This window comes from Triticum dicoccoides, chromosome 3A (genome assembly GCF_002162155.2).
Source record: "Triticum dicoccoides isolate Atlit2015 ecotype Zavitan chromosome 3A, WEW_v2.0, whole genome shotgun sequence".
Lineage (NCBI taxonomy): Eukaryota > Viridiplantae > Streptophyta > Magnoliopsida > Poales > Poaceae > Triticum > Triticum dicoccoides.
Window position 1 is genome coordinate 765,991,630 of NC_041384.1, and position 11,299 is coordinate 766,002,928.

The following is an 11,299-nucleotide window of genomic DNA, read 5'->3' on the forward strand; positions in this document are numbered from 1 at the left end:
TGTTAATGCATTATTACAAGGCCTACAGAATGAACTCCAAACTTCCGGGGAAGAATCATACGGGAGCCTAACATAATCTTCCTCAAGTCAATATTGATGCTGACCTCAGTTCCTTATTACATTGTGCTTACAAAGAAATTCTTGCAGGCCATTACAGGCACCCCTACTTCCCCTCCATCGATTCACCCATCAATTCGCAGTCCCCCACCACAATCCGCTTAGAGGGGAGAGCAAGAGGCAGAAAAAAATTTAGCTTGCTTCCATGGCTGGCGGCAGCGCGTAGATGTGATGGACGGGAAGGGGCTGCGCTTCATCTCAATCTGGCTCTCTACCTGATGCAGGGTAGCTGAGGCAGTCGGGTCCGCCCGTGCTCCATCCGCTCAATTCCTCCTCCCGGAGGAGCTTCCGCAACTTCATCTTGGGTTGTTTGTTCAGTTTAGAGAATGAGATTTTTTTTTTAGAAAAGGAGGATGTACCGCGGCCTCTGCTTCTGGACGATGCATGCAGTCATATTATTAATTATTCACAAAGACCATACAAGATGATACATCAATAATGAAGCCACCATCTTGGCAACACCGTTGCTACTCCTATCCCCTTGATGAAGGCGTGCCGGATATCCGGGTCTAATACCAAGCAGACATCGCACCAAAGCCTAACATCTAAAGCCGGGTGTCGCATCCAAGCCACTACCTGGATTGGGTCCCACACCGATCTGGCACACTCCTAGTGAGCATCGCACGCTGCAAGGGCCGTCACCTCCATCATCCCTCGGTCCATCCTCAGAGCAGAACTGAAGCACCGACCTTGCAAGGCCCCTCTGTCATCAATGCCACCACGACGCCAGACAGCTTCCTCCTCCTGTGCGAGTCCATCTCCGCGCATCAGACGTCGAATCTCCACAGCGCCATGCCGCCGAGATCCGCCACCATCGATGTGTAAGATGAAGCACCGCTCCACCAAAGAAGCCGTCCTCTGGTCCCTCGAGCCCGTGTGCACCTCCAAAAATGACGCCCCATAGGGGAAACGACACCAGAGAGCCGCCGTCATCCGATCTACTGATCTAGGGTTTCCCTGGAGGTAGTAGAGAGTGGCCTTGAACTTCTCCTCAGCGATGCCTTCGGGAAGGGAACGACGCGTACAGTGTCGCCATCTTCGCCATCATTTCCCCCGGAGGTAGTAGAGAATAGCCAATAGCAGGTTTTCACCCTGATCTGATCGAAGACCTCCATCTCTGGTGCAAGGGCCGCCGCCATCCTTTCCGGGATCTGGATGATCCAGGCCGCAGCTGCCAGATCTCAGCAAGGAGAAGTCCCCCCACCGTGACCCGCCGGCCGAGCAGGGGAGGCCGAGACCGCGCCCGCAGGACCAAATCCACGATGGGTCCGTGACCGCGCCGCCGCCCCGAAGCCAACCCCTCGTGCAGCCGCCACGGCCTGGCCACCCGCTCGCGCCGCTGCGCCCTCGCCGCATCAGGCAAGACTCCGCCGCGCCGCCGCATCACGCGCTACAGCCGCATGCCGGGAGGAGAAGAAGGGCCCCACCGCTGCCGACGCGCACCGGGCTTCGCCCGGCGGCGCCTTCTGGCGGCGGCGAGGGGAGAGGGTGGTGTAGGAGACGGCCGCGGCGTGGGGGTTAGGGTTCCCCCGCCGCCGCCCGCGAGACCAGGGTTGGGGAGGTACGCCTCGTTTAGAGAATGAGATACAGTAAAAGACTATGTTTTGGCGTTTTGTTCATTCTTTTGTGTTTAGTCGATGCCTCCTGATCAGCTGTGGCCACACACAATAATTTCGTTTTCAGGTTTTAGTTGATGTCTCCTTTTCAGTTTCAGTCCCTTATCCAAAATAAAATCAGTTTCAGTCTAAGCAATAACATAACTTGTTTCTGGTGGGAGCAGAACAGACAGAGTACACAACCTGCATGCTATTGTAATCTTGATCTTTTCTGTTAATTTAGCACTAAAATACTGTTTGTTTCTACAAGACAAAGTACACAACCTGTTTATTCTTTGCCATCTCTTATTGTTTCTGTTAATTTGTTGGTCTAGTCAGTGGTAACAAATTGTACTCCCAACAGTTGCAAAACAGCCAACAGTTTGGGAGTAAGATTTATTTTACTGAATTTTTGTTCTGAGTGCAAATTTCTGACTGAATCAGTTTTGGTGTCTATGTTTGCACAGGTTAGCATTTGGTGTCTTGTGGTGATTAGCACACGTTAGCAGTAGAAGGTTCGTGGCTTGCCACTTTGTATGTTTCTTCACGCAGGTTAGCATCACTCCATGCTCTGTTTCTTTAGTCTAAATAAGGAAATTGGTGGCTTAGATTGCCAACTCAAAAGTTCCCTGGATTTTTACTTTGTGTGCTAGAAATTGCTAATCTCCATGAATGAGCTAGTGTCAACATGATTGAGGCATGAAATTCAAATCCATTGCGTCGTCTTCCTGACCTTGTCCATCTCGAGGCATGAAATTCAAATCTATAGCTCCTCCATCTTGAGGCATGAAATTCAAATCTATATCTCCTCCATCTTGAGGCATGAAATTCAAATCCATCTTGAGTTATCTGCAATCAATGTCAAAAGATGAATTTACATGAGTATACTTTGATTTCAGATAAATAAATAAAATAAATCTTTATCTTTACTCCTATAAAAATGTGAGTTGGTGGTGATGGTGTGTCTGCCTTCACGCCATCTGCACCGTCCGATGCCAAACGTAAGGCTGGAACTGACACGAGTTATCCCCGAGCGTCCCACTTGTACATTTTGCAAAAGCATCCCGCGTGTAGTATGGAATTCCAGACATATCCAGAACACACCACCCCGCACAATGTGTTCTTGTTTCTCTTCTCTCCCGAAAGAAACAGGAGCTTCGAGTACCCTCCCAAATTCTCGCGGCCGACCTCTCCCCTCTCTTCCCCGGTGAACGCGGGATTTGAGTTGGGCAAGGATCCCTACCCTTGTATAGTTGTGCTTGTAATTAGGGTCTGAATCAATTGGATTTGGCTTCAAGATTTCGTCGGTGTATTTCCTTCAGATCTAGCCGTGCAGGCCGCCGGAGACAGAGATGATAGTGACGGTTGTTGCCATATCCGAGTCTGTTCGATATAGTAAGTTACTTTGTTTTCTCTGTTGGTGTTGATTCCCTTTTGTGCTGGTCTGGTTCTCAACCTCCAACTGCAGGCCCTTTTTTCTGTGCTGCCCATGGAGGATTAGAGGCTACCAGCGGCAGGACTGGCATGAGTAGGCCTAGGTGTTGCGGGCGCGGAGGATTTCTGACGGTGGTGAGCTACTCGTTCCCTGCGGCGCCCAGTGCCAAACTGAACAATTGAACATGAAGACGAGTAGTATGTGTGAGATGGATCTTCTAAGTTTGCTTCTTGTTAGATTAGGTGCATATTTCGCAAGATAATCTCGTTCTAACATGTCTCTGATTTTAATTTTGTTTTTCCCTGCATATTTCAGGATAGAGGGCAGCCTCACAGGTTGGCGCTGTTGCCAGGGACAGCAAGGGCCACGTTTTCGTCTCTGTATGCAGAATGCTGACCCCCAGTCGAAGTGTTGAGGAGGCCGAGGCAAAATCTGCCCTCGCCGGACTGCAGGCTCTTGCAAAATACTACATCGGGCCTTTGATCCTGGAGATGGATTGCCATGCAATCATAAAAGAGCTAGCTGCGGGAGACCAATCCAGATCACAGTGCTATGCCTGATCAAGGATATTAAACAAGCACTCTCAGTTTTTCAGCTTACAGTGTCAGCCATGTGGTAAGAACTTGCAATGCTCGTGCTCCTGAGCTTGCAGCGGCAACCAGAAATGTGAGCGACCAGGAGATCATCGTAAACGTCCCGGATAAACTCCGTCCACTGATGATGTCTGAATTTGTATCTCATGTAGAGTAGTTTCCTACTCTAGATCTAAAAAAAGGGGCAGCCATGCAGAGGTGTCACTGACGATGAAGGTGAGGCCATCGAGTCTATTATTGTGTTAGTTTGTTTCAAAGAAATCACACTAATTTCTCTCAACATAGAAATTAGTCATGGAGCAGGCTTCAGGGAAGACTATCGATCTAGAACTGGTTGTATGTCCATGAACAATTTTCTGTTGCTCTGACTGTACGGACAGCCTCTGTAATTTAGCCAAACATCATCGCACCGTGCCATTACTTAGCTTTTTGCACACAATTCTTGTTTGTTACGGTGGTGCCAAACTGCCAATAGAAGACAAGTTGACCTGTTGAACAACGCCACAAATGCATAGTTGTATGTTATCTAGGGTTGTACGACCTTGAGTTACAAGAGGTCCAGTACTAATTTTGTGTGTGTGTGCGTACATGTGCATTCACCCGTTCTACATACACATGATTTCAAAGTATCTTTTACTGTACATTTTGTTTCTTTGCTGAGTTCAAATTGCAAGTATTGTTCATTGTTTTTTCATTTTGTCTAAATATACTACAAACTCTCTAAAGGCTCAACTTTTTCCCCTTTGTATGAATATATCACAGACAGTTATGTATAAAATAGTGATTGTCTGATGTTCTCTTAGGTGAGCAGATGGATGAAACGAAAACCCCATAATTAATATTGTTGTTACATATGTTTTGAGCAAACAACTAAAATAAGGGTGTACTGTCTGGTGGTTCGGGAGATTTGGTATGAGCCCAGTCGTCGCATCTTTCACAATTTGGAGTTATCAGCTGTGACAGTGGCAGGCCATACAACTTCACAAGGCCGATGCTGGAAGGACGATGACGCATGGCACGTCATTTAGCATAGTAGTCTAGCTTAGTGAACCCTGATCATTTTGTTTGTACTTTTTATATAAACTCTCTTATGCATGCAAGTTCTGTATTAAGCGTTTTTATTTTGTGTTTTCCTTTTTCATGTGAGTTCTCTTGATCAGTTCCTGATTGTGAGATGTTTTGAGACTAATATACTTAGCAAATTATTTTAGCAATATTTTGTCTTGGTTGATCAGGTTTAAAGTATTGTAGATTGCTATCTTCGAGATACTATTATGTGATATGAATCTTTTTTCGTCAAACCTTCCGATGTAGTTTCAAATGTTACAACATCAAATTATTTTGGATGTAATAATTATCCTTTGGCCATGGACGGCATGTTGCATTGTATAATGCTCACACACATGGAGAGATGATATGTGTGACATAGGTGGGTGACCATCTGATGGATAAGATAGGTTGAACCCATCGGACTAGGGCTGAATGATGAAGTCCAAGTTGCCACATGTGTACGGATGGATTTTTAGTTTGCTGCATGCTCTGTCCCCTCGATACAGGATAGAGTGAACAAAGAGAAATGTGAGTAGGGAGTCGCAAGGCGAAGATGGAGTAGAAAATGTTTGGCTTCGATGACAGGTTATTTTGACTGGAAACCATATGTTGGATCATGCTTGATATGTTATCCGTCACAATATATAGTGAAGAAAGAGAAATGTGAGTAGGGAGTTTCAAGGCGGAGATGGAGTACAAAATGTTTGGCTTCGGTGACAGGGTTTATTGACTGGAAACCATATGTTTGATCATGCTTGATATGTTATCCGTCGCAATATAACATCGCTTCAATCGATGTCTCGGTAAAAAAATATTATTGTCTATAGCAACATATGGGTTCCTGACTATGATTAAATCCATCTAATCTTGTGGGATCCCGTAGCGTAGCACGGGCATCTGACTAGTAAATAAAATACAGGGCTTCAAACATAGCCACAGTTAACAGTTTCTGAAAACCTGAATTTAACATTGTCTCTGAATTTACAAGTAAGGTAAACACAATTTGGTTAGCAGTAGGGTTTATGCCCTTGCTAGTCTCCCCAATCTGTGCATTTTCTGAAATTTACACTGGAGAACAGGGCACAAATATTCATATGCAGCCCTGTTTACAGATTACAGCCCTGTTCTCCATTTATAGCCATCAAGCATTTATGTTTACAAGGTGCTGACCAGCATCAAGAATTTTTAGCAGTAAGAAAGTACAGATTTTGCATATAAGCAAGTTCACATTCTTAATTCACTTGCTCTGTTTACAACTGTTTACTTCCCCTATAAGTTCAGGTTTCTGAAACACAAATGGCTAACAGGACAAGCCTGCCTATCCATGGTGGCCACTCCATGTGCTGCTGGCCCAACACAAATGGCTCATAATGTTTGCTGGCACAGAGCAATCAAGATTCCAACTCGGTTGATATGCACCACTTATTTGAATTTACTTGTAGACTCTCTGATTTTCTTCCTTTTCATCAAAAATTTACTTGTAGATATCCGAATATTTTCGAGGGACAAGTATCCTTCTTTAGCTATTCTGCTTGTAACTGGAAATCTAAACCAATTTTACAAGTTTCGGCACAAGTACGCAGTGCACTACATCTGAAGATCACTTGCTGAATTCAACTTTTTTAGACAGTGTTTGGGGTTCAGACTACTCTTTTGTGATTATATTATGTCACATAACTTTTGTTATATTTCAAAACATTAAATTATTTGTTAACCATTCACGTAGCAACACGCGGAGTATCATCTAGTTTCCACTATTTCTGTGTCCCAATCTCAATCAAGTTGGAGCTGCCTCCAGACAGGACAAGCAGAGGTTAGCACCTTAATGCATCAATCAAGGAGGAATCTTATTTACCAAGTTTTCTAACACAGATGACATATTTTATGCGAGTCTCTAGGCCTCAACAGCCGGCCCTTGGCAGACTCATATGGAGAATGGTATATATCATATGATCGACACTAGTTGACCTTGAGATCGCTTAGTGCAGAACGCACGTTAGTTGCTTCTTTGCTTGTGCCAACAATAATTGGTCTAAAAAACTAGGGTTTGCTGCATTTCTCCTTTAACAGATACAAGAGGGCCTGGCCTCACAATGATTTCACCGTCTGATCTTGTCCTGTTTGGTCACTATACTTTAGTTTACTGATTTTATCTATCTATCAGACCACGCCGACTGACAACGCAAGTTTTCATCCCGGCTCTGACCACCCCGTAGGGTCTTTCATTTCCAGGTTGACAAGCAAGAAATCCTCCTTGATCACTTCCGGAACGCTTTGGATCGCACAAACCGGCCTCTTGCGCCTTCGACTGGTCATCTATGGGTATCCCAAGTTCTGATCTCTCTGGCCTGGACATGCCATTCACCGAGGATGAGCTGAAAGTTGCTATTTCTAACCTGCTAGGAGGCAACGCCCCGGTCCCGACAGATTCAATGCTGATTTCTTCAAGAACTGATAGGACATTGTCAAAGGAGATCCCATGAAGCCCTGCCTCCAGACAGGACAACACTACCAGAAAATCGCTAGTTGCCGACAGCCACCCTCAGCATTGATGGAGGTAAGCCGTCGGCAAATAAAAGCCATCAACTTACCTCAATCTATGCCGACGGTGGCCGACGACATATCTTTGGTCGTCGGCAACTGGCTCCCTGGCCGTGGACATAGCTTTAGCCGTCGGCATACAGTGCCACGTGGCCCCTGGACTATCGGTCGGCTAACACCATAGAGCTATGCCGACGGCCCTACCATCGGCAATATTATTTTATTATTATTTTGATTTCATGTTTTTAAGATTTCCAATTTAAGTTATGTGTATTTAAATATATATAAATATTATATATCAATTTGGGGTAGAATTTTCCATAGATTATGAATATCCACTTTGTTTCAATCTTTTAATACCATAAAAACGCGACATAATGTACTTTTGTAAATAAGTCCTTATAGTTTGTTAAAATCAAATGTAATTCATACGTGCATGGATTTTGACAAATTTTATATGTTTTTGGATCAGAATCTTCCAATGATTCTGTTGCAATAACCGAGAGGCAATGACCGAATGGTTTGTGTTTATGCCGAAATGAGCATACCGGGAGGCAATCTTTGACATGACCGATGATAGCCCAGGAAGGAATCTTGCAAAAGTCTTGTTGGATTTATGATGAAATAACTACTTGTGTTCCTAGAAATGATTTTTAGAAAAAAAAATAGCAAACTATCAAGCACATGTAGTTCAAATTATCCCCGTTCCAACTGAATCGATGAAAATTTGTCTTTTTGAGGAGAGGTGTATAAAAATGATTGGACATATAAACAGTAAGTCAATTGTTAATAAAGTATGGTCTAGTATTTTACAAAAATGGAGTGATTCAAATTTAGACCAAATAGTTGGTAGCTTCTTCACAAAAAACCCCTACTTTCGACACTCAGAAACTGAAAAATGGATTTTACGTGCAACGGAAATGAAAACTTTCTTCCGCAAACTTCTTGGCCATTCCAATATGCACAATTTTGTAAAATATGAGATCATTTGGGGAAACAATCCTTTGATACTAGCAATAACATCGGTCATTTGGTTTGAAAGCCATGAATCTTCATACTCGATAGCTAATTTTGAAAATACTTTTTTTAAGATATTTGCCTTATTCCAAGTTTGTTATTTTATATGGTTACTAGGACATAAATTATGATTTAACACGGAGGTATTAGATTTTTTGATTTTTTGAATTGTTTATGCTGATTTCAAAATGCGATCGAAACGGTGGGCATGACCGGCGATAGCCTAGGTTGGAATCTTGCAAAACTCTTGTTGGATCTATGACGAAATAACTACTTTTTTTACCTAGAAATGATTTTTATAAAACATAAAGAGCAAACTATCAAGCACATGCAGTTCAAATTTGACCCCGTTCCAACTAAATCGATGGAAATTTGTCTTTTTGAGGAGTGGTGTATAAAAATGATTGGACATGTAAATGTTTAGTCAATTGTTAATAAAATATGGTCTAGTATTTTACAAAAGTGGAGTGGTTCAAATTTACACAAAATAGTTGGTAGCTTCTTCACAAAAAACCCCTACTTTCGACACTCGGAAACAAAAAAACAGATTTTTCGTGCAATGGAAATGAAAACTTTCTTCGGCAAACTTGGTAGCCATTCCAATATGCACACTTTTGCAAACTATGAGATCAATTGGGAAAACTATTCTTTGAAACTAGCAATAACATCGGTCATTTGGCTTGAAAGCCATGAATCTTCATACTCGATAGCTCATTTTGAGAAGACTTTTTTAAAGATATTTGTCTTATTCCAAGTTTGTTATTTTATATGTTTACTAGGACATAAATGATTATGCAACGCGGAGGTTTTACATTTTTTTTAATTGTTTATATCAATTTCAAAATGCGGTCAAAACGGGGGGCATGGTTGGTGATAGCTAGAGGTGGAATCCTGTAAAACTCTTGGTGGATCTATGATGAAATGACTACTTTTGTACCTTGAAATGATTTTTAGAAAAAAATAAAAAGAAAACTATCAAGCACATGTAGTTCTAATTTGAGCCCGTTCCTACTAAATCAGTGGAAATTTCTCTTTTTGAGGAGAGGTGTATAAAAATCATTTGACATGCAAACATTTGGTCAATTGTTCATAAAATATCACCTATTAATTTTGAAAAATGGTATGTTTCAAATTCATATCAATTTTTTGATAGGTACTTTGCAAAAACCCCCTACATTCGACACTTGGAAAAGGAAAAATGGATTTTTCATGCAACGGAAATGAAAACTTTTTTCGGCAAATTTGTTGCCTATTCCAATATGCACACTTTTGCAAAATATGAGATCTTTTGGGAAAACTATCCTTTGAAACTAGCAATAACATCAGTCATTTGGCTTGAAAGTCATGAATCTTCATACTCGATAGCTCGTTTTGTGAAGACTTTTTAAAGATATTTTCCTTATTCAAAGTTTGTTATTTTATATGGTTACTAGGACATAAATGATGATCAATGCGAAGGTTTTACATTTTTGATTATTTTTTGAATTATTTATATCAACACAAAATGCAATCAAAATTGGGGGCATGGCTGGTGATAGCTAGGGGTGGAATCCCGCAAAACACTTGGTAGATCTATGATGAAATGACTACTTGTGTACCTAGAAATGATTTTTAGAAGAAAAATAATAGAAAAACAAATATCAAGCATATGTAGTTCAAATTTGACCCGCTCCTATTAAATCGGTGGGAATTTCTCTTTTTGAGGAGAGCTGTATAAAAATCATTTGACATGCAAACATTTGGTCAATTGTTCATAAAATATGATCTAGTAATTTTAAAAAATGGTATGGTTCAAGTTCATATCAAAATTTTGATAGGTCCTTCACAAAATAGCCCTACTTAAGGCACTCGAAAAATAAAAAATGATTTTTTTGTGGAAGAAAAATGAAAAATTCCTTTGGGAAGCTTTTTGGCCACTGCAATATATGTACACATTTGCAAAAAATCTGAACAAAAAAATCTGTTTCCTTTGTCCAAGTGTCAATTTTTTTTCATTTCAAAAAATTGGAATGTATTAAGAAAATTGTGATATTTCAAGTTTACAATTTTTTGTGACAACTATTGCACATATAATGCCTCTGTGTAAAAGGATTTGATTTTTTTAATTTTTTTCATTTTCTTTGTTTATTTTTAAAGTGCCCAAAGAAGCACACAATTGACAGCCTTCTCATCGGTGGAAAATTTGTGCCTTGGATCGATGACATGGCGCAAATCCATCCATCCACATCTATCTCTCCCCCCACTATCATCCATCCACATGGCGCAAGTTTTTTGACACGGATGACATATTGTATGCAAGTCCCTAGGCCTCATTAGCCGGATCTTGGCAGACCCATGTGGATAATGTATATCATGTGCTAGACACTAGTTGACCTCGAGATCGCTTTGTGCATGTTAGTTGCTTCTTTTCGTGTGCCAACAATTATTGATCGAAAAACTGGGCTGTAAACATGGTAACATGGGGTGTGACATGGTGTTTGGTGAATTTCTCCTTTAACTGATGCAAGAGTGCCAGGCCTCACAATGATTTCACCCTTTGATCTGTCCTGTTTGGTCACTCTACCTCAGTTTAATGATTTTATTTATCTATCAGACTAGTCCATGGCCATTTGATTGGAAGCACCCACATCTTTCAATCCGCTAGCAAAAAATGATCGCGTGAGTCAATTTGCTTGTAGGATGTTGAATTAATTGTGATGAATTTCTTTGCTAACAACTTTCCCCCCAAATCACTACTGAAAAAGCTCGTACACCGAGTACTGTGATATATTGAAAGGAACATCTTTTCTTGAAACCATAATACGAATAAAGACAAAGAACCATTTGCAACTAAAGTTGGCAGAAAAAGTACCGGTGCATACCTTGGCTTTGCGTGGGGCCACTTGCTCAGAGGTACATCAAGGGCTATATATACCCCAGACCGTCGGGGGCCATAACAGCCATGGATCATC

At 41.6% G+C, this 11,299-nt stretch overlaps 1 long non-coding RNA gene across 2 annotated transcripts; it reads left to right on the forward strand.

The window, feature by feature from the left end:
• The first annotated feature begins 2,846 nt into the window (after positions 1 to 2,846).
• Positions 2,847 to 4,369, forward strand: LOC119270810. 2 transcript variants are annotated; one of them, XR_005134321.1, is made up of 3 exons: positions 2,847 to 3,107; positions 3,181 to 3,350; positions 3,463 to 4,369. It is a non-coding gene; the product is annotated as an uncharacterized LOC119270810 (long non-coding RNA). The 2 variants fall into 2 exon arrangements; XR_005134320.1 differs by having other exon boundaries at positions 3,181 to 3,344.
• The last annotated feature ends 6,930 nt before the right edge of the window (positions 4,370 to 11,299 follow it).